The 22,054-nt window shown below is 41.1% G+C and overlaps 1 protein-coding gene across 8 annotated transcripts in view; it reads left to right on the top strand.

The window, feature by feature from the left end:
* FYN (FYN proto-oncogene, Src family tyrosine kinase) overlaps window positions 1-22,054 on the top strand; it is a 184,743-nt gene that overhangs the window by 69,581 nt on the left and 93,108 nt on the right. For 7 of the 8 annotated variants that reach the window (XR_012158024.1, XM_073337071.1, XM_073337072.1 and 4 more), the window contains exon 2: window positions 14,521-14,581. The exons of the other annotated variant lie outside the window; for it this stretch is intronic. The gene's annotated coding sequence lies outside the window, so the exon portion shown is untranslated. The remainder of the gene's footprint in view (window positions 1-14,520; window positions 14,582-22,054) is intronic. 8 annotated transcript variants of the gene reach the window in all.

Below are 22,054 nucleotides of genomic sequence, written 5' to 3'. Positions count from 1 at the left end.
ATGTTAAGTAAGATTGGTCCCGAGACAGTTCCCTGAGGAATCCTCTAGCCTCCCTCAGGCGAACAGTTCACCTTTCAGTATGACCAGCTGTAGTCTTCGTTTTTACCAGTTCTTTATCACCTTTCAGCTCCCATATTAATCCCCATCTTCTTTAATTTAACTAATAATTTCCTATGTGGCACTATCAAATGCCTTACTAAAAACCAGGTAGATTAGATCTACTGCATTTCCTTTGCCTAGAACATGGATGGCCAAAATTACTGACCCTGTGAGCCACATACAACAATCTTCAGAAGTTCGAGAGCTGGGGCGTGCCTGCCAGGGCTTGGGGCTTCAGCCCTGCAGTGTGGTAGTGGGGCTCAGGGCTTCTGCCATGTGGGATCAGGGAGTCTTGGGGCATCAGCTCCATGGGGCACACTTGCTGGGGCTCAGGGCAACCACCCTGCCAAAGGGCATAAGCCTCAAAATTCCCCAAACAGTATAGTAGGTTGAGAATGAGAGGGGAATGGGGAGCTCAGAGAGCAGCACTTTAATTGTAAAAGAGTCGCATGCAGCTCACGAGCTGTGGTTTGAGCACCCCGTCTAGAAAATCATTTATCTTCTCAAAGAAAGAGATCAGGTTGGTCTGGCACCATCTACCTTTAGTAAAACCATGTTGTATTTTATCCCAATTATCATTTATCTCTATGTTCTTAACTACTTTCCATTTCAAAATTTGCTCCAAGACCTTGCATACAATTGGGATCAAACTAACCAGGCATATAGTTTCTTGGTTCACCTTTTTTTCCCCTTTATTAAAAATAAGTACTATATTAGCAATTCTCCACACATAGGGATTGACCCCCAAATTTAGGATTCATTAAAAAAATCCTTGCTATTGGACTTGTAATTTCATATGCCAGTTCCTTCAATATTCTTGAATGGAGATTATCCAGGCCCCCCTTTAAACAAATGTTAAGTGGGCGGTTCAAGAAACTGGTGGAAATAGGAGCGACGCTCATCCACCCACATACCAAGTCCTTTTTGTGTAGATATCAAATAGGCTAACCTGACCTTGTTTTTCCTTTTTGGGGGGACCACATCCTACTTGTAGTACTACAGGAATTGTTAGCTGCATACCCATACAGGTGAGGGGAAGTGGAACAGGTCATGAATGGGAATGAAGGGAACACAGAAGACACAGCTCAGTAAATGAGCTCTTTCTTCTGTTTAATAGCTTTCTAGCATATAGGTATGGTTTTGTTTTATAGTTAGCCTGCTGTGAAAGGTTGTTCTGCTGAATAGTCTGGCCTGTTGCAGAGCCAGCTTCTGAGGTCTATAGGGACTTGTATAGCCCGGGAAGCTGTAGACTTCTTTCTGCTAGTTCAGACCCGAAATGTTCAAGAAATAATTTTCAGACATTGTATTTTGTTTTTTAAAAATAACAATTTAAAAGATCAGCCAGTTTGTGCTGGTGACATGACTGAGTACAAATTTCAGTCTGTGTCCTGTAGAATTCTCTAGAGCACATGAGAATTTTTAGGGGAACTTTTTATTTTACATGTATGTTCACACACACACACACACACACACACACATTATTCTTGCCTCATTGTGTGACTTTGGGTAGCTTATGCTGTTTTCTTCATAGAATTTGAGTTCGTGTGTGGGTGTGTACTTCCACAGATTTTACTGACACATTCTACAGCGTGTAGACTTTCAGACTCCATTAAAAAAAACTCTTCACTGCTGCAAATAATGCATTTTCTCTATTCTGAATGTTCTTTCTCAGATGTCTTCTGCTTCTGGTATCCCACATTCTGCAGTTGGAATTCACGTTCAGTACACTGTATGAATGGTGTGTGTTGTATTAAGAGGCTGAGTATATTTGATTCTAGGTCAAAATCAAATGTGACATTTCCTGTTTAAGTCCAAACTAGATACTTTCAGCAATACAAAGGGGACTTACGAACATTTGCACAATTGTTTTTGCCTTGCCTTGTACTGTCAACGATTTACAGTACATTATAGAGTTTTTTGCCATGCTTCAAAAATAATGGCTTTCATCAAAACTTGATTAAACCTGCAAAACTGAAAGTAGAAGAAACTTACCATTGTTCTGGGTCAGTTCAGTAACTGAGGACACAAAAGGAGTTTGTCCTTACAACAATGTTTTTTGTTGTTTTTTTTTAACTATTTAAGTTAGGTGACTTAAGTGTTGCAATTCACAGCATGTAGAAAAGGGGACAAAACAAAGGGCAAATCATTGCTCTCTCATCTTCACAGGCTGTGCTTTAAAACTTTCCACTTTTATTCTACGCTGATGCAGCTACATAGATGACCATAGGTGTGCTAGTGTTGAATACCTATCAACATTTTAATCACTATTGTCTAACCATGCTCAGAACAGGTCTAGATGACAGGGTGGCTAACATGCCAGTTCCCACTGCTACATGAAACAGTGGTAGCAACAATAGGAAATTTTGTCTAATTGAGAAAAGGCCTTAGTTACTCTAATAGATTTTGACTGATTGGCACATATCAAGAGAGCAGAAAATCTCCTGTTGACATCAGTGAGAGGAATTATTTGAACATAGGGAGAGCAAAATACGAGAGTCAAGAATCCATTATGAGGACATGAGCAACATATTGCCCTTAGAGACAAGACTTGCTTCATACAGTTATGTAGTAATAATAAAAGAATGTTAAGCAGGAAACCAATGACACATCTGAAATATGCAGAAAACAATAGGCCAGATTCTGCTCTGGGTTACTGCCCTTAAACCTTATTTTTATGTGCTAATAATGCCACTTTTTGTTTTTTCACTGTTTAGTGTAATGGACTAAAAGTGAGGAAAGAGCTGCTGCTGCTGCTGTTGTTGTTTGTTGTTTTAGAGCAGATTATTAGGGAAATAGTATGACATTTTAACCCACAGAATTCTGTATTTCAGTTGCCAGCAAAATGATGTCTTAACATCCAAATGTTTACACTAATATAGCACAATCCTAGGATTACATGTACGACTGCATTATTCTAATTTATGTTGGGACTCTTTTTTTAAGGGGAGAACTGCTGTAGTTTAAGATATAATAAAAAACTAAATGTACAGTCTCATTCATGAATTCTGTACTGAATCATTGTCACTACAAAATCTTTGCATTTGTACTTTGTGTTGTCCTGAAAATTTAATTTCCTGTTTTCTTCATTTTGTTTGAGTATTTTGGAAGCATTTGGATAGGGTTTTTGGTTTGTGTTTGGGAATGAAAACTCTCAAAAAGCTGTGACTATATTTTTTTCCCTCTAAAAGATGGTGGCGAACTCAAAATCGAGACAATTTTTTTTTTAAATTAAGTTTCAAGTAGTTAAAGAACTACATCTACCTCTGGTCCTCCCCCACCCCCCCCGCCAGATACAGTAGTTTTTACAACAACATTTTTCTAGTTTAAAGCTGTTTTTCTCTCTTCTATTGCTATATGACAAATATGGATACTTGCTATACACAAATTACTGTCTAATGCAGTGGTTCTCAACCTTTCCAGACTACTTTCTCAATCTTTCAGGAGGCTGATTTGTCTTGCTGTTTTTCACTTGTGAGCCTCATCTGAAGCCAGAGCATTGGGTGGCAAGACTGAAGCCCGCCACTGCTATGTGGGGCTGAAGCATGTAACTTACCTTTGCGTGAGGCCATGGGCACCTGGTCTGCTTGCCACCCCTTAACACTAGCCCTGCATTTGCAACCCCTCTAAACCCATCCCCTGACCCCCTTAGGAATCGCAACCGCCAGGCTGAGAAATGTTGAGTACCCACTGGAAGACATCTGTCTCTGGTCAAGAGCCACTGGTCTAATGCACAAAGCAAAACTGAAAAATAGATGATTTTTCTAATCTTTCAGTTATAGTAGTCTTAGTTGTACGTTTAACAATAATAGGTAAAACAAATGTAGACAAAATTATTTTAGTGTCCCTTTAAAGAGTAACAAACTCAAGTTCCAGATTGCAGTGAAGCCACTATTAATGTCATGCTTTCTTTTTGTGATTTTAAATGCTTTATTCAATAATCTTCATTTGATCTTGACAAGTTCAGTTCCACCTGCCTAATAGCACTCTCTTTCCCATATTGCCAGATCCTAAGCAGACTGTGATATAACAGTTCAGTTAAGTAAAAATGAACTCTGACATATTTTTAACTTGTGTCTGGCATAAAGTTTGGTTTTTTATGTGGTCTAGTCGTGTTGCTGTAATTTTTGTTACATTAACATTCTTCTGATGAATGAACTTTAACAAAGAAATGAATTTGCAAGTTGTGCATTTTTACAAAATTAAATTTCAACAAGAGTCTTACTGTGCCTGATATGCCACACCATGGAACATGAGCGTGTGTAGGTGATTGTTTATAGAAAAAGAATAATCTCTATTTTTAAAAAAATTTTCCTTAGAGTTCATGGGAAAAGTTTGTTGAAGTACGTGTGAGACCTATTCTGTTGCAGTCCCATATAACTTTTGAATTACAGTACCATACTTCCAACACTTCTTGTGGCTAACGTGGGATATGTAGTTGGTCACCACCAATCCATGTGTCATTGCTGGCCCCAGTGCCTCACCTGCTGAATCTATGCCATGTTCATCCTCCACCTTCCAGTCCAGCCCACACAGATGCAGTGTCACTCCCAATACAACATAAGATAGCTGCAGCCACTGAGCATGCCTGATAGGGCGAGCTTGCCCAGGAGCGTCTGAACCTAGTACCCTCTCTAAGTCTGCCCCTGACAGAGGTATGAACCGTGTGTAACTTGCATATGGTTGTGGGCACCACTGAATGAGGGACTTCGACCAGTACTGAGAGTCTAGGGGAACAGTATCATGAAATGCATGATGGGAGGCATGAATTATTTAAGAGAATTTTTGAAAAAGTTTGTGGTATATTGAGGACTGTGTTGGCATTGCAAGCTGTTGCTTTAAGAACGGGGATCTTACCTGTGTCTGCTTTTAGGGTTGTGAGTCCCTGTAGCAAAGCCTGCGATTGGTGCCAGTTTTCCAAACAGCCACCTTTAAGTAAGGTGGGGTGAGTTGTGCCACTTTCCCTTTGGGAGCAGCCTGTTTTGTTTCTCTCTGTTTCATGTGTGTTCTGAATTTTAAGAAATAGTGTTACTCTTGTTGGAATGTTGCAATGTATCTGATGTATCCATCTAACTTCTCTGTTTGTATGCTGTGAAATGTAACAGTTTGCATTGTTAGGATTACAGCAGGGAAAGACAAGATTGTTTAGTGTATTTGAGCATGGGACTAGAAGGTAAGCCTCCTGGATTCTATTTCCAGTTCTGACACACACTTACTCTGTGACTTCAGGCAAACCCCTTAAAGTCTTTGCTTTAGTTTAACCATATGGAACTGATGGTGTTGCCTTACCTCCCCTTTGGCATTATGGAAATTATTTGATATTTTGTAGTGCTTTGAGATTCTACTGTGGTAAAATAGAATTTTTTACCAAATAAATGCTCAAATATAAATTTTAATAAATTAAATATTAAAAATTGGAGTGACTATGAACATACCTAACTACTGGAAATTCTTAGTAATTCTGGCACCCAACAATTATCCCAGGGATGCAGGAAGCAATGCATAATTGGGGATTTACCCTGCAATGAGCTCTGCGTGAATACCAGGGTCCCATGCATGCAGAACTCATTGACAGATCAAGGCCTTAGACCAGTGGTTCCCAAACTTGTTCCACTGCTTGTGCAGGGAAAGCCCCTGGCGGGCCGGGCAGGTTTGTTTAGCTGCCACATCTGCAGGTTTGGCCAATTGCAGGTCCCAGTGGCCACAGTTCGCTGCTCCAGGCCAATGGGAGCCGCTGGAAGTGGCGTGGGCCAAGGGCAGCAGCGAACCATGGCCACTGGGAGCCGCGATGGACCGAACCTGTGGACGTGGCAGGTAAACAAACTGGCCCCGGCCTGCCAGGGGCTTTCCCTGCACAAGCGGCGGAACAAGTTTGAGAACCACTGCCTTAGACTATAACTTGTCCAGGGCAGGGAATGTCTTTTGTTCTGTGTTTTGTACAGGGCCTGACACCGTGGTAATAAGAGGGCCGTAGGTGCTTTTGTAATACCAATAATAAATTACCATACTTATAACACTGCTCAACTCACTTATGCACCACTGGTATAATGCACTTTATTTTCATGCCCTGATGACTGTGGTAGAGTATTGTCCTTTTCAGTGAGCATCTACAGTATCCCAGCAACATTCCAAAGAGACAGCTATGAGAGTTATACTCTGATCTATTTTGAGAACTGTGGGCCCCATTCATAAAAAGTATTTGGCTGCTTGTTTTTGCGTAGTATTCTTATTTCCTGGGTGTAAAAATGTAAGCACTGTTCCCATAGTTAATAAAAATCTTTTTCCTACTATTTGAGGAGTACATAATTTTTATGAGTATGCAACTAAGTAAGGGGAGAAACAGCTGGAAACTATAGGATACCCCAGTCTAAAGGCATATATTATCGAACCTCCCAATAGTTTTTCTAAAGACTGTTTAAGCCCCTTGATTGCCTGAGATAGCCTAAACTTATTGCCAAGCCAGACTTCTGATGGCATGAGCCATGTATGCTTTATATTGCTTGTCAATCATTTTAAAAAGAAGACTGCTAAAATATGTTTTCATTTCGAAAAAGCAAGGAAAAATGAATAGCAGGGGGATTTTAAGAGTATGAGACCTTTTTTGTCGTACTTCAAAAGGCAGAAGTTAGAAACAGGCTGTGCTTGCAGTTATGGTCTCTGTTTCTCTGTACTGTATAATCTACAATATCTTTAATTTCTTTCACACGGAGGCATTCCAATGTATTCATTTTTGTTTGTTTTTCGTTATGTTTCTTGTTACTGGCTCTTAGCACTTTTGCATTTTCCTATATTTGTACATATTTCAGCCTTCTCTGCCACGTATCCACACATCACCTTGATCAGCAGTCCTTAAATCGTGGTCCCTAGAGTTGGCAGTCACACAGTTTTTTCATGCTTTCAGCTGCTTCAGCTCATGTCAAGGATCTCTCTTGCAAAGAGAACGGATGACGGTAAAAGTAGGTGAACACAAGAAGGATTCTATTTCACTCCTGCCATGTAGGTGGAGAAGGAAAAGCCAGGGATTGACAACCAGGTGAACTGGAGATGTGCGCGCCATCAGTTGAAGCACTAGCAGGAATGCCAATGGGGCTGGAGCCATCAGTGTGAGGGAAGCATCCAGGGGAGAAGGGAGCCAAGCAGTATGTGCGGGAGGAGAAAGGGGGAGTGGCAGGCTAGGGAGCAGAGGCATGCCGGATATGGCACCAGGTGATAAAGAAGCATATGCTGGCGATAATAGATTGGATATGACAGAAGATTAAAGAACAAAAATGTGATTTACACTCTTTAAAATGACAAAACATTGAATTAAACACATCTAAAAATACCTAAGTACTTTGCTAAAGTTTTTTTGTACATAAACACTTGCTGCTATTGTGAGAGTGATGGATCCTCACAACTGCAATTGGGACTTTGAGATATGTTTCTCCAAGATGTAGCCTGTATCATGAGATGCTCACTCAGAGCTTAGATACTATAGAGATGGTGCTGGAGATAAACATACTATTCCTGTCTCTCCATTTTCTTTGGGGCATGGTAGGGACCAGTTGCCCTTGCTCATGTCTTGAAGTTTGCTGATGCAAAATGATTCTGTGAAAACCACTGGATTTCTGGAAGAAGCTGGTACTCTACTTATCCCGCTTTATAGACACTGCCCTCTTTCTTTCTGGATTTCACTCCCATTGAGAGGAGAGTCATCAAAAGTCAATGTGTAGTCTTGATGGATTTGGCTGGTGATGTCCAGGGTTTTGTCAGTCACAGCGGGGGAAGAGTGTGGGGTGGCGGGGAGGGTGGGGAGGGGAGTCAATTCCCTTAGGAGCTCCCTGTTTGCTGCCTCTCGATTCCTCCTGCGGATGACTGGGCTTTTTCATAGTATGTGCCTGCCATCTGGAACCCTCATTTATCAAAGAATGGCTTCAAGCTAACAGAGATGCCTCTGTTTCTCTATGTAACCTAAACATTTCCTAGATTTTTTTTTAAAAAAAGGTTTTATTGTTGGAAACCTTTTGGATGTTCACAGGACAAGAATCCTTTATGTATAGTTTGGCATTGTATGGTACTAGATTGCTTTATGTAGGCAGAATTTAAGCTGTACAGTTTCTGTATGAATTAGGTATAAGTTCCCTGTGTGTGTGTTCTGTGTTCAATTCTGGATTTTTTCAGAAGTCTCTTGTTGTTTAATAGGATTAAAAATATAAAGTAGATGGGCTTTGGAAAGGTAGTCAACACAGAAAATCATTCAATTCTGAATAAAATTTGGCACGCCATGTGAAGGCCAATGTACAAGTCATAGGGGATACTAATGTCACTAGCATAACATGTTTCAGAGTAACAGCCGTGTTAGCCTGTATTCACAAAAAGAAAAGGAGTACTTGTGGCACCTTAGAGACTACATGGAGACCCCAGTGTGACTAAGAAAGGTAGAGCAAAATTTTTACTAACGCCCTGTAATTACAATCTATTGAAGAGAGGGTAATACTTAATAGATTAATATATGACCCAGAAAAACCCACACATTTAAAATAGAGAATGTAAGTCTATACAGATGTATAATAAATCTAAACTATAATGCTAAAATCTATACTACACTAGGGTCAGTATTTAGCACAGTAGTGAACACCACCTTTCTTTATACAGTAGATCCAAATCTTACACTAAAACCTTCACTAACTGCAGATACTGATCCAGGTTTCTCAGTGATAGCGAAACTTTTAAACTTGTACCTGTCTTCTTCTCTTTTCCTCCTAATTGTAATCATGTGAAGTAGCAGGATAAGAACCAAAATATATGAGATTCTGATTGGGTTGTTTTGGATAGCCAGTAAGGCTAAATAATGCCTATTTATTAACCAGATTCAACCCAGCCATTGAAACTGGCAGTATTTTGTCAGTATTTATTTAGAGACTTTTCTGTGGCTCGCATCAATGTAATATCTGAGCATGTCACAAACATGACTAAATCTGCCCTCCTAAAACCAGTGTGAGGAGAGATGAAAATCCCCCTCTTACAGATGCGGAGTTGATGCACAGATAGATTAAGCAACTTCCCACATGAACCTTGTCCCAGAACCAAGACCTTGGAGGCCCAGTCCAGTGGTTGGTAATATAAATGATGTCTAAAAGCTATATCAGATGCCGTTGCTAAATAAATTGTTATTGTGTATGTAACTTTCATTACATTTATATTTTATACTTCCATGTTCTTATATTAGCATCCAGCTTTTGCTATTTTACTTTAATGATGGAAAAGGTATGGGACACTTAAAGGCAAAAAATAAATAAAAATAGATGGAATAAACAAAATGTGATGGTGTGGATTGCACTAATGTTTTTATTGCTGCTTTTTTGAGGAGACTGACATGGGTCAGGAATAGTTCCTATTAAAATATTATATAAAAAGGTTGTTTTAGTGCACTGTAACATATACATTTTTAGATACATTAAAAAACAAAATGAGTGAAGTAGAGAGGTTCTCTACCTTTTAAATAGTGTGTTGTCATTCACAGTGCCCTACCTCCTCCTTATTCTTTTCTCCAAAGTGACGAAGGGAATGGAACTAAAGGTTTCTTGGGTTCCCCATATTACATACCTACAATAGCGATAGTACCCCTTTGGACATTATGCTTTTCTTGTGTATGCACTGACCCTTGCTAGCCTTCTTGTGGCTAGAGCTGATCAAAAGTTGTCATTTTAAACTTTTTTCAAACAAAAAAACCCTTTATTTTTGTCACACAATAAGATACGTCCAAGGAAAATGTCCACTATTTTCACTATTTTTTTTTTCAGTTTTCACTGAAAATCACAACTGAAATTTCAGTGTCAGGGGAGGGAAGAAGCTGATTTTTTTTTTTCATCAAACCCAAAAACTTCTGAAGAAAAATTAATGAAAACAATTTTTTTTAAACTTGTAATGGGACCACAAACAACATTTCCTGACCAGCTCTACTTATAGCACTGTTCAGGGAAGGAGACCAAAATATCTATGGCTTAGATCTTGTATTCAATGTATTGCCTTTTTCTGTCCCTGCCTCTCACAATGTCTGTTTAGTTCCTCTCAAAGGTGCCTGTCAGTGATTGGAGACTATTAACAATATCAGAATCCTGTGACATTGCACTCTATATGATTTTATGAAAATATGCTAATGAGTGTGACTGTAATGTAACTGAAATATGCTTCATGCAAAAGGTCTTTTGTAAGGTATCATTACAAAGCTTATAATCTACTGAGTGTGGTCATCCCATTTGTATAAATGTATCACTCTTGTATCTGAAACTAGAAATATGAAATATAACTCTGAGGACCTATTTTAATTATGCAAAGTGTGGGCCATTAATGGTGGTTTGGAATCTTGATGGCTCCCATCAACCAGAACAATTGACTGTGGATGGCTCTGTTTGCAGGCAGGCCTTCCTGTGAGTTAGGCTGGGAGGAATGAAGGCTTGGAGTCTCACAGTAAATGTGACCATGTCACCTGGTACTGAAATCCATCTTAAACCTGGTGCTTTTCCATTTAGATGGGGGGGAGGACCCAGAGAGACAAAGGTTCCCGCCTCGTGCCAAATCCATATAGGGGGGTAGAACAGAACAAAGAGGGCAGCCATCATGAGGAATCCGCTAGCTATCACCTGAGCTGGAACAAGGGCTGTACCAGGGGTAAGGATTGTGCCCAGACTAGGAAGGTATCCAGTCTGTGAAAGAAACTTATTGAAACATCTCTAAGGGTGAGATTTTATCTGTATTCCGTTTGATTAGACATAGACTTGTGTGTTTTGTTTTATTTTGCTTGGCTGTTCACTTTGTTCTGTCTGTTACTACTTGGAAACACTTAAATTCTACTTTCTGTATTTAATAAAATCACTTTTTACTTATTAATTAACCCAGAGTATGTATTAATACTTGGGGGGGGGGGGAGAGAACAGCTGTGCATATCTCTCTAACAGTGTTATAGAGGGCGAACAATTTATGAGTTTACCCTGTAAAACTTTATACAGGGTAAAATGGATTTATTCAGGGTTTGGGCCCCATTGGGAGTTGGGCATCTGAGTGTCAAGGACAGGAACACTTATGTAAGCTGCTTTCAGTTAAGCCTACAGCTGTTAGGGTACGTGGTTCAGACCTGGGTCTGGGTTTGCAGCAGGCTAGCGGGTCTGGCTTAAACCAGGCAGGGTACTGAAGTCCTAAACTGACAAGGCAGGAAAGCAGAAGCAGAAGTAATCTTGGCACATCAGGTGGCAGCTTCCAGGGGGTTTCTGTGATCCAACCCATCACAAATCCTATTTCAGATTGTCTTCAATTAACGGGATTGTTATTTGGGAATTATTGAAGTAGAATAAAGAATTATGAACTCTGCATGCCTGTCTGTACAGGCACTACAAACAGATCCTCTAAGTAGGCTCTAACCTTAAATGACAGAAAGTTGAAATTTTACTTATATCATTGGAGAAGTCTTTTGTGCTCTCAGCCTGCCACTGTTCAACCACCTTTACAGCACCGTCATTTGGTTCCAAAGTCCATGTAACCAGAATTGTTGCTTCCCTTTATAGGGAACACATCTCTTTTGTTTCTTCTCGCCAAGCACCAGGTTTCCTCTGTAAATAAAGAGATAGACAGGCCACATATTACATTACTTTCCAAAATGAGGCTAATCTAACAAAACTTGACAAAATCCCTGAACTTTCTTTCAGTTTTTAGAATGGTAGGCTAGAGGCATGCTAAAATGTCATTTTCTGAACCTTTAACAAGATACTCTGCCCAAATGGTCCTTAAATAGGATTCACTACCTGTGGTCAAACAAAAATACCTATCAAGCCTGTGTCTCAAATGTTTTCCCATCCTACTGTCCAGTTCCACTGAGGGAGGGAGGTCTTAGTGTGTCGAGTTCCTGCAGTGTGCAAGATGCCCAGTGTATCCAAGGCTATAGTGAGAACTCTGTAGTATTCGCGTTATAACAAACCATAGGAAGTAATATTTTAGTTTCCTTTACTGTTTGACTGTTAGCAAATAAGGGGAATCCTGCACTTCTGTTTCTGGCCCCTGTTGGTTCACTGGATTGGTATGAGAAATGTCCTGGGTTTTGGCCGTCTCTTCTCCATCTCTCTTTAGGACAAGAAGGCCAGTTCTTGAAATACTTAGAAGCCCAAACTACTGCAGGGAGAAGTTCATGGTTTTGATCGTAAGGTCCCAATTTCTGCCTTCTGGGGTTTTAAAAATGTCTGATTGTTTTCAATACTAGCAGAACAAAGTATAAAATTGCTTCATTCAGACAAAATACAAGATAGATATAAAGAAATTCAAAAAACTTTGACCAGTAATTTTGAGGCAACAGTGTAAAGTCAGCAAGGAACTGAAATAACCATCTTGTTCTCTCATGTGGCTTTAAAGATAACTATACCATACATCCCAATTTGGAACAGTTGCTATTCAAGAACATCCAAAAGCCTTTCTCCTCTTAAAACTTTAACTGACTAGGTACCTATGTTACCCAAATTGTTTTGCGACAGAAGTAGACTTTTTAATTGCTTTTTTTTTCGCCAACCCAAATGCCTAGCAGCTAAGAAGGAAATGGACTGTACTGGAATTAGAAGTGTCTTAACCAAGTCTCAGAAAATTATTTCAATGCAGTCTTTTCTAGTGTCTTCAGGAATTCCACCCAGCTTTAAACTTGGTGATCATTTTACTCTCAACCACCAAACAAAGATCCGTAACAAGTGTTTCTGCCCCTAATACTTTGGAGGAAATATTTTCCACTTTTATTTTCAGTTTTCCTGCTAGAGTCCTTTATGCCAAATCTTTATGTACAACATCAAACTCTGAGCAGTTAGACTTAAGGCATTGTAGACCTGCTTCCCAGCCTGGGTCCAGAGCATTGTATGTCCAACCCCTGTGATTTAGAGAGAGAGTTTTAGATGTGGAGGCTTTTTTTTAAAAAAAAAAAATCAGGATTTTCCCATACTATAGATTCCTTCAGCTACTTCTGTGTAAAAATAATCATCTAATCTGATCTGAAAAAGGTAATCCAACCCAGGAAATCCTCTCTGCTTCCCTTCCTACACATGTGCATGCCATGATTTTGGGAAGGTTACTGGTGTAATCATCTGCCAACACTGTAGCCTCTGCAATGCTGTTGCATCAATAATTCAGGCCTTTAAATCTTTCGTGCAAAATTATAAGATTACTCCATCAGCTTTAACTCCGTAGCCGCCTCTACCCCATCCTCTCTATTTCTTAGAAGATTCTCTATTAGGGCTGCCAACTCAGCATATTTTCCCCCTTCTCTTTTGGGTCCTTATAAAATGTTTTTCCATATGTTTTGGGTATTTAGTCAAATTCTTCTAACAAAGCAGTTTTTTATCAGAATGCATGCATGTGGAGTCGATGCTTGCACTTCTGAATCCTTTCTGCTTAATGATGGATCTAGAAAACTCGCTCTTTTCCATATTTAGCCCCAATCTTAATACAAAGACATTGAAAAGTTCATTTTAAAAACTGCTTTATATTATTACTGTGTTGATGTAGGGGAAAAACCTGAAACTGACTTTTGACATGTAGTTACATACATGTCTATTTCCACTTACTAAGCCGTAAGGTACTGCTGACAGAGTCCTTTCCCTCCCCTCAATTTTGAGTCCATGCTTTTGCTCTCTCCCCCAAATTTGTATACTAACAAAAATGCAGCTTCTTTCTCTCCTTCATCAATTTTTTTTCTCCAAAAAAAATTGTTTTGACATTTCTGCTAGTGTACACTCAGTCATTCTGTCTAATGATTTAGCCGGAGGAAAAAATAACTGTCATCTGAAATTTACTCAGTCTTGGTAAAATAGTGGCGCTTGTCAGTGTTACTCACGATGCTTCTCAAACTGTTCCTGAAGTCTGTCTTGATACATGTCCGTCTAGTCTTTTTTACCTTTTGCTAATTGCACTACATTGTACATACAAACAAAATCTAAAGATTGATTTTCTAGACATATATTTCTTTTCTTACATGTAGATTTCAAATCTGCTAAAAGCTTAGGGCAGACCGCAGTATTATAAAACCAATGTATCAATTCCTTTGCTTTACCAAAGAGCAATCATCAGGTTAACCAATGTATTGGGGTTGTGATTAAAATAATTGGCAAATTTTCATTGCTGCTGCTACCTATTGCATATTATTGACCTTACATCGCTGAAACCTGAATAACCAGTAGTCAGTAACAGTGATCTGTCTGAGCAGGTCTGAAGGGATTCTGTAATCATTTTAATGTTTTGTGTGATGAACTGATGGATTTCAGAAATGAGTTGTGAAAGATCAAATCCAATTATCTCTTGCCTAAAAATGGAGGGGGGAAGGTGCAAGTGGAAAAAGTGCTGTAATATAATTCACATTGTTTTAGTTGTGAAAATGAGTCAGTCACTAAGCAATCTCTCTATCGCGCTCTCTCTTTGCAGGACCTGTTTTAGAAGAAATGTGGTGAATATCAACTTACTTTAATTGGGGGGGGACATTCTGGTAAGTGGTGCTGCCTTTATTGCTTTTGTTTTACAGTGATGATTGTGGAGGGAAACTGTTTGAACCTTTTTCATTTCCAGTTTGAAACCTGTCTTGCTTGTGGAAAATCTAACTTTACAAAGGCACAGGCATTAATACTGATTATATTTTTTCAATTTTTTTTTATTTTTTATTTTTTGGTATGGAGACTTTCAGGGGATAATGAGAGATGTTTTTTTTAAAAAATAAATAAATTAAAAAACCCCATGTTGGGCCTTAAGGCAAGGAATGCACTTGACAGTTTAATTGCTGAATGGGTTCTGCTTAGTGCTGCAGCTGTTATAGAGTACTTAAAAGCCTCTAAGCTAAAACCTAAAGCAGGGGAATCATAAAGACCTAATTTTAAAAAAAAAAAGTGTATGATAACAGTCACAGTCTCAAGATAACATCTGTATCACACACCTCTGTGGTCCACTCCCAGAGTGCCCAGTCAGGTCTCCAGCCACCCCTGTTTCTGAACAGGGAACCCTTGTCCAACTGCCTTTCGATTGGGGGCGTGGAGGGGGGGGGCGGTAAGCCTGCATACACCCCTGCCTGACCCTGTGATATCGCCAGCCAGCCTGGCTGCCAGTGCCTGCACTTTGTTCATAGCTGTTGGAGAAAAAGCAGTGTATTGCTTCTCAGTTGCGTGTTACCACACAGCTCTTTCTAAGCTAGCACATTTATTCTCAAGGTAAAAACATTGCAGAGAAAACATAATAAAAACAAAGATTTAAAAACATGTTAGTGATACCGGGAATCAGTCTTATGGATACCTAGTAGGACAAAGTCTTTCCAACCTTTCTGCAATATTTGTGGGCCCTCCTTGGACAGAAGGTCCTGTCCATTTTTGCTGGTTCAGAAAAAAGGCCCTGAGTCCATTTAAACCTAGCCTTTTTATGTCTTTGCTAGTCTCTGGAAACCCCAGTTTAAACCAGTATATATAAGCCTCCCCAGGGGTTGGTACCTCTCTGGTGGTATTTACAACCTAAGTGATTTACCTTAATCACCCCCCACTGTTTTTGGTAACCTTCCTCCCTGGAGTTGCATAGGATGTCTGGCCCACAATGATACATAAGCCATTCAGTAACTTAATACAGTATGGTCCCCAAAGATATTGCATGAGGTTGCAATATCCGTCACAGTAATAGTGTAAAAAACTAAAGTTATAGCTCAGATAGAGATGGCACATTTCTTTGCAACAGTGTTTTCAGTCACAGAGAACTCTTTGGGCTGAAATCTCTCAGTCACTCCTGGGAGTTAACTGTTGGAACAGTTACTCCCCGCCCAGGAGAAGGAGACAGAGCTATTGCATTTCTTTGAGTTCAGGTCCTAGGTTCAGTTGTCAGTCACAGGTGACCCAGCCAGGTGACTGTCAGCTCCTGTATGTCATTTGTTTGTCTCCCTGCAGGTAGAGCATCAGTATGCTGGCTGGCTAGACTAAACAAAAAAGAGAGATGGGAGTAGGCAGCTAGAGTGATCATGTGCCGTTTTGGGTGGAGGAAGGGTATTCTGTTTCAATTGGGTTTACTAAAACCAGGGTTTTTCCTGTTTTTTTTGCATCAGCTGCATGTGACCTGTGAGCACCTTAAGTGGTACTGCTGACTTTAGGCCATAGGTGGCACTGCCTAACAATAAAAGAAAAGGAGGACTTGTGGCACCTTAGAGACTAACCAATTCATTTGAGCATGAGCTTTTGTAAGCTACAGCTCACTTCATCGGATGCATACTGTGGAAAGTATAGAAGATCTTTTTATACACACAAAGCATGAAAAATGGGTGTTTACTACTACAAAAGGTTTTCTCTCCCCCCACAAACCCACTCTCCTGCTGGAAGAGCTTATCTAAAGTGATCACTCTCCTTACAATATGTATGATAATCAAGGTGGGCCATTTCCAGCACAAATCCAAGGTTTAACAAGAATGTCGGGGGCTGAGGGGTAGGAAAAAACAAGGGGAAATAGGTTACCTTGCATAATGACTTAGCCACTCCCAGTCTCTATTCAAGCCTAAGTTAATTGTATCCAATTTGCAAATGAATTCCAATTCAACAGTCTCTCGCTGGAGTCTGGTTTTGAAGTTTTTTTGTTGTAATATCGCAACTTTCATGTCTGTAATTGCGTGACCAGAGAGATTGACGTGTTCTCTGACTGGTTTATGAATGTTATAATTCTTGACATCTGATTTGTGTCCATTTATTCTTTTACGTAGAGACTGTCCAGTTTGACCAATGTACATGGCAGAGGGGCATTGTTGGCACATGATGGCATATATCACATTGGTGGATGTGCAGGTGAACGAGCCTCTGATAGTGTGGTTGATGTGATTAGGCCCTGTGATGGTGTCCCCTGAATAGATATGTGGGCACAGTTGGCAACGGACTTTGTTGCAAGGATAGGTTCCTGGGTTAGTGGTTCTGTTGTGTGGTATGTGGTTGCTGGTGAGTATTTGCTTCAGGTTGGGGGGCTGTCTGTAGGCAAGGACTGGCCTGTCTCCCAAGATTTGTGAGAGTGCTGGGTCATCCTTCAGGATAGGTTGTAGATCCTTAATAATGCGTTGGAGGGGTTTTAGTTGGGGGCTGAAGGTGACGGCTAGTGGCGTTCTGTTATTTTCTTTGTTAGGCCTGTCCTGTAGTAGGTGACTTCTGGGAGCTCTGTAGACCATTGTCTACAGCCAAGCTCTGCGATACAACTGCATTTGCTCCAACCCCTCAGACAGAGACAAACACCTACAAGATCTCTATCAAGCATTCTTACAACTACAATACCCACCTGCAGAAGTGAAGAAACAGATTGATAGAGCCAGAAGAGTTCCCGGAACTCAGCCCCCAACTAAAACCCCTCCAACGCATTATTAAGGATCTACAACTTATCCTGAAGGATGACCCAACACTCTCACAAATTGAGGAGATCAAGGCAGAGGTAAAAAGGATGTTGGAGCTGGGAGTCATCAAAGAGTCCCATAGTCAGTGGTCAAGCCTGATTGTGTTGGTGCCCAAACCCAATGGCACCACTAGGTTTTGTAATGACTTTCGCCGGCTGAATGAGATATCCAAATTCAATGCATACCCCATACCCTGTATCGATGAGTTAGTTGACCACTTGGGCAGTGCCCAATTTTTGACTACCCTTGATTTAACAAAGGTATACTGGCAGATTCCCCTTGCCAAAGATGCGAAAGAAAAGACGGCATTCTGTACCACAGAGGGTCTGTTTCAATATACTGTTCTTCCTTTTGGACTGCATGGGGCACCTGTCACCTTCTAGCGTCTTATGGACAAGCTCTTATGGCCCCATACCAGTTATGCTGCAGCATACCTGGATGATGTGATTATTCACACCCCCGACTGGAAAACCCACTTAGAAAAGGTGGAAGTGGTTCTGGACACGCTAAGATGGGCTGGCCTCACAGCCAACCCAGCCAAGTGTGCTATAGGGCTAGCCGAGGCTGAATACCTTGGCTACGTTGTAGGAAGGGGCATGGTCAAGCCCCAACTAAAAAAACTAGAGGCTATCCAAAATTGGCCCCGGCCGAATCGGAAAAAGCAAGTCCAGGCATTCCTGGGTGAGTTGGGGTACTACCGACGATTTATTCCCCATTTTGCTACCAGAGCGATTCCCCTGATAGACCTGATAAAAGCCCGGGGTCCAGACATGGTGAAGTGGACAGATGCCGCAGAGAAAGCATTCATGGATCTACGGTCAGCCCTCTGCAGTAATCCAGTGCTTATAGCTCCAGACTTCAACAAAGAATTCATTTTACAAACAGATGCATCTGAAGTAGGATTGGGAGCTGTCCTATCGCAGATGTCGGAGATGAAGAACACCCAATCCTCTACCTGAGCAGGAAACTCCTCCCGAGAGAGCAGAAGTATGCCGTGGTTGAAAGAGAGTGACTCGCTGTGAAATGGGCCATGGAAACACTACGTTGCTATCTTCTGGGACAACGGTTTACCCTTGTGACTGACCATGCACCCCTCCAGTGGATGCGGCGAAATAAAGAGAAGAACGCAAGGGTGACCAGATGGTTCCTCTCCCTACAATCTTTCCAATTCACCATACAACACCGGGCTGGAAGCCACCATGGCAATGCAGATGGCTTGTCACGAGTACACTGCCTGACATCCCAAGTTGCCCAACCCTGTAGTGTTGAGGGGGGGCGAGGAATATGTGACAGGGTCAGGTCAGATGGTTATAGGAAAGTAATAGAAAGCAGATATATTAGCCCCAGGTTAAGTAGGTCCCTTTTCCCTGGGTAAGGTAACAGGGAAGATTCCAGAACAATCAGGAACCTTCTGGAGAAATTAAGACAGACAGGCTGATTAGAACACCTGCAGCCAATCAAGAAGCTGCTAGAATCAATTAAGGCAGGCTAATCAGGGCACCTGAGTTTAAAAAGGAGCTCACTTCAGTTTGTGGTGCGTGTGTGAGGAGCTAGGAGCAAGAGGCACTAGGAGCTGAGAGTGAGAAGGCGTACTGTTGGAGTACTGAGGAGTACAAGCATTATCAGAGACCAGGAGGAAGGTCCTATGGTGAGGATAAAGAAGGTGTTGGGAGGAGGTCATGGGGAAGTAGCCCAGGGAGTTGTAGCTGTCACGCAGCTGTTCCAGGAGGCACTCTAGACAGCTGCATTCCACAGGGCCCTGGGCTGGAACCCGGAGTAGAGAGCAGGCCCAAATTCTCCCAAACCTCCTAACTCCTAGTCAGACACAGGAGAAGTTGACCTGGACTGTGAGTTCACGGAAACGGCCAAACTGAGGGCTGCCGTGAATCTCCGAGACGAGCAAATCTGCCACTAAACGCAAGACCACCAAGGTCTTTTCAACTCAAGGTAGAGGAGGAACTTTGTCACAGAGGCCATATATGATATTTTCCTCTAAGATAAGTTTGTCTGCAGGGCTCTGCCTGAATTCAGACCAAGAACAGTTTCTACATTTTGTTTGAACAAAGAAATAACCTTGCCCACTCCTACACTCTAATTCACTGAATTACAAGAAGTGTAGGCTACATTGCTGGCCATCAAGAGAGCTCTCTGAATTTATCTTGACATAGCAGCTGAGCTAAGAGGCTCAGAGGTTAGTCAGCTTGCATCAAGGTCCTAGAAAAGGTCATCTGTCTCCAAATCAAAAATTTCATAATGCATTAAGGAGTTGATTAGAGAAGTGTACTTTAATGCTGGGAGGGGTGTCTCAGATGAATTTAAAACCCACTCAACCAGATTGATGGAATCTTTTTGGGCAGGGTGAATAGTGGCCTCTTTTGATAAGAATTCTGTAAAGCTCCTTCCTGGATGTTAGTGCAGATATCTGCCAGGTATTTACAGGTTTGACCTGTGCAGCCTTCCTCAGAAAAGTGCTACAGACTGTCATCAGATGCTTGTCCCTCCCAAATAGATTTACTACTATGGGAAGGTCCAACTATCTGGACTGGTACAGAAGAGAGAGATACTTTTTGCATATTAATTTTCTGTTTTCAGTCTCTTTCGTACCAGTCCCAGATCTCCTTTAAACAATTAGCACAACATCCTTGCGTAAAATTAGTTATCTTCCTTTTGTACTTACCCACTTAATTTTTCCAAGTGTAATCCATGCATGCCTCTGTCCACAGCTGTCTGGACAATGGAGAGGTTTGAGTTCACTGGAGCCCTTGGCTTAAAAGACATGTCTTTTAGCTCAAGCAGTAGAGACTCATGCTTTCAGATATAGAGCATCGAGATGTTCAGTCCCTGCAAACAACCCATCAAGAGTTATCGCATTACATTGTGCTGCTGTTGAAGTTTCAGTTGAGGTCTATTGAATTGACCTCAAAGGTCAAAAAAGTTAAAGTTTAGTTATAAACTTTCACTGTCCAACATTAAAACAGTGATACGAAGTTGGGGGGTGAGAGATTTCTACAAAGCTGATGGTTTACTTGGTTTTTTTGCCAAGACCCGAAAGCGCTCATTCTGAAGTTGAAAGTTTCTTGATCAAACACAAGAAAGAACAAGAAATCAAAACCGGTTTATACTGAAACTGAAATTGAATGATTATGCAAAACAAATTTAATCACAACCCTTTAAAGTTTCCCATCTTTTGGAGGAAAAAAATCAATCTCTTATCATTTTGATGAAAACGAAAGGGTTAATTTTACTCAGCCACAATGTGTGAGGGGTATTCACTTTTCCTATTTTTAGCAGATAGAGACACACAAGGTATAGGAGAGAGACTATAGAAAGGGTAGGGGACATAGCTTTCATTGAGGGGTTTTGGAACACAAACTGCTGGTCAGTTACGAATGGATGCGTTGCCTGGCAAGCCTAGCAGGACTCCTGTTGCTTGGACCCTGCTTCACATTCCAGTCAGGGACATAATTTGGCTGCGTCTTTTCTGCTTAGACAGGGCAAGACTGTGGCCATCTCCTCTCACTGTGCTGATACAATGCAGTTGATTGCAGGATTCAACAAAAAGTTGAGACAGTGAGGGTGGGGGAAGAGGAAAGAATAGGGCAGAAAGTAATACAAAAGGGAACGGATCTTATGCGTCTCTGTGTTGCTGGCAATCAGGAATTGCCGCTGAGGATGGGATGTCATGATGATATGATGACTTTCAGGACTTCCAGGTAAAAAACAAAATTCTTAAATAGGAGCAAGGCCATCAGGCTTTGCTCTCAAGAAGAAAATCCTTCAGTCTGCTCTGCTCCCTCAGTCTTGGGGTCAGGGAAAGTGAGATGCATGGTTGGCGCGTGCACCCCACATTCAGGGAGGCTAGCCCTGCCCCTTCCCCCGAGGTCGAGATGAGTTTGGATGAGACGAGCGCTGCTGAGTTGTTGTTTTTTTTCCAGAGTCTCTCTAAGAACCCAAAGGGGGGGGGAAATGATTGGCATAGGTCATCCCCCTCGTTATTCTGTCCACCAATTAGGCCTAATATCCAACACACTAATTCTGGTTCATTAATTTCCAGTTCAACATCATCTGTTTTTTAGCAAGAATGTTTTAACGTAGTCCTTAAACCATATCAATAGGCCCTTTCTGTTTTACTAATTTAGTCTTTCTATCTTCCTTTCATACCATCTCCCATCAACATTTATTATTATTGGTTATTGTGACACTTTATGACCTTTCACATACTTTTTACAGTTGAGCTCACAATTAGGGTAAAAGTTTAAGTCTAATTATTACAACAGACCTGCAGGTATGTCTGCACTTTGCACTGAAGGTGTAATTTCTGATTTGATCAGAGCTAGTGCCCTAAAAATAGAAGTGTAACTGTGGTGGCAGAAGCAGCTAGCTGCCCCAAGTACATACCTAGTGTCTTGGACAGGTGCGCAATCAGGGTAGCTAGCCCCTTCTGCAACTTGCACAGCCACAGCTACAATATATTTTTATCATGTTAGCTCAATCAGAGCTACCGTGGGTATGTCTTCTTGAGCTGGAAATATGCTTTCCAGGTCCAAGTATAGAGTTGCCCTGTGGGACAAC

Source organism: Lepidochelys kempii, chromosome 3, assembly GCF_965140285.1.
Source record: "Lepidochelys kempii isolate rLepKem1 chromosome 3, rLepKem1.hap1, whole genome shotgun sequence".
Taxonomy (NCBI): Eukaryota; Metazoa; Chordata; order Testudines; family Cheloniidae; genus Lepidochelys; species Lepidochelys kempii.
This window is presented reverse-complemented; position numbering and strand designations above follow the sequence as displayed.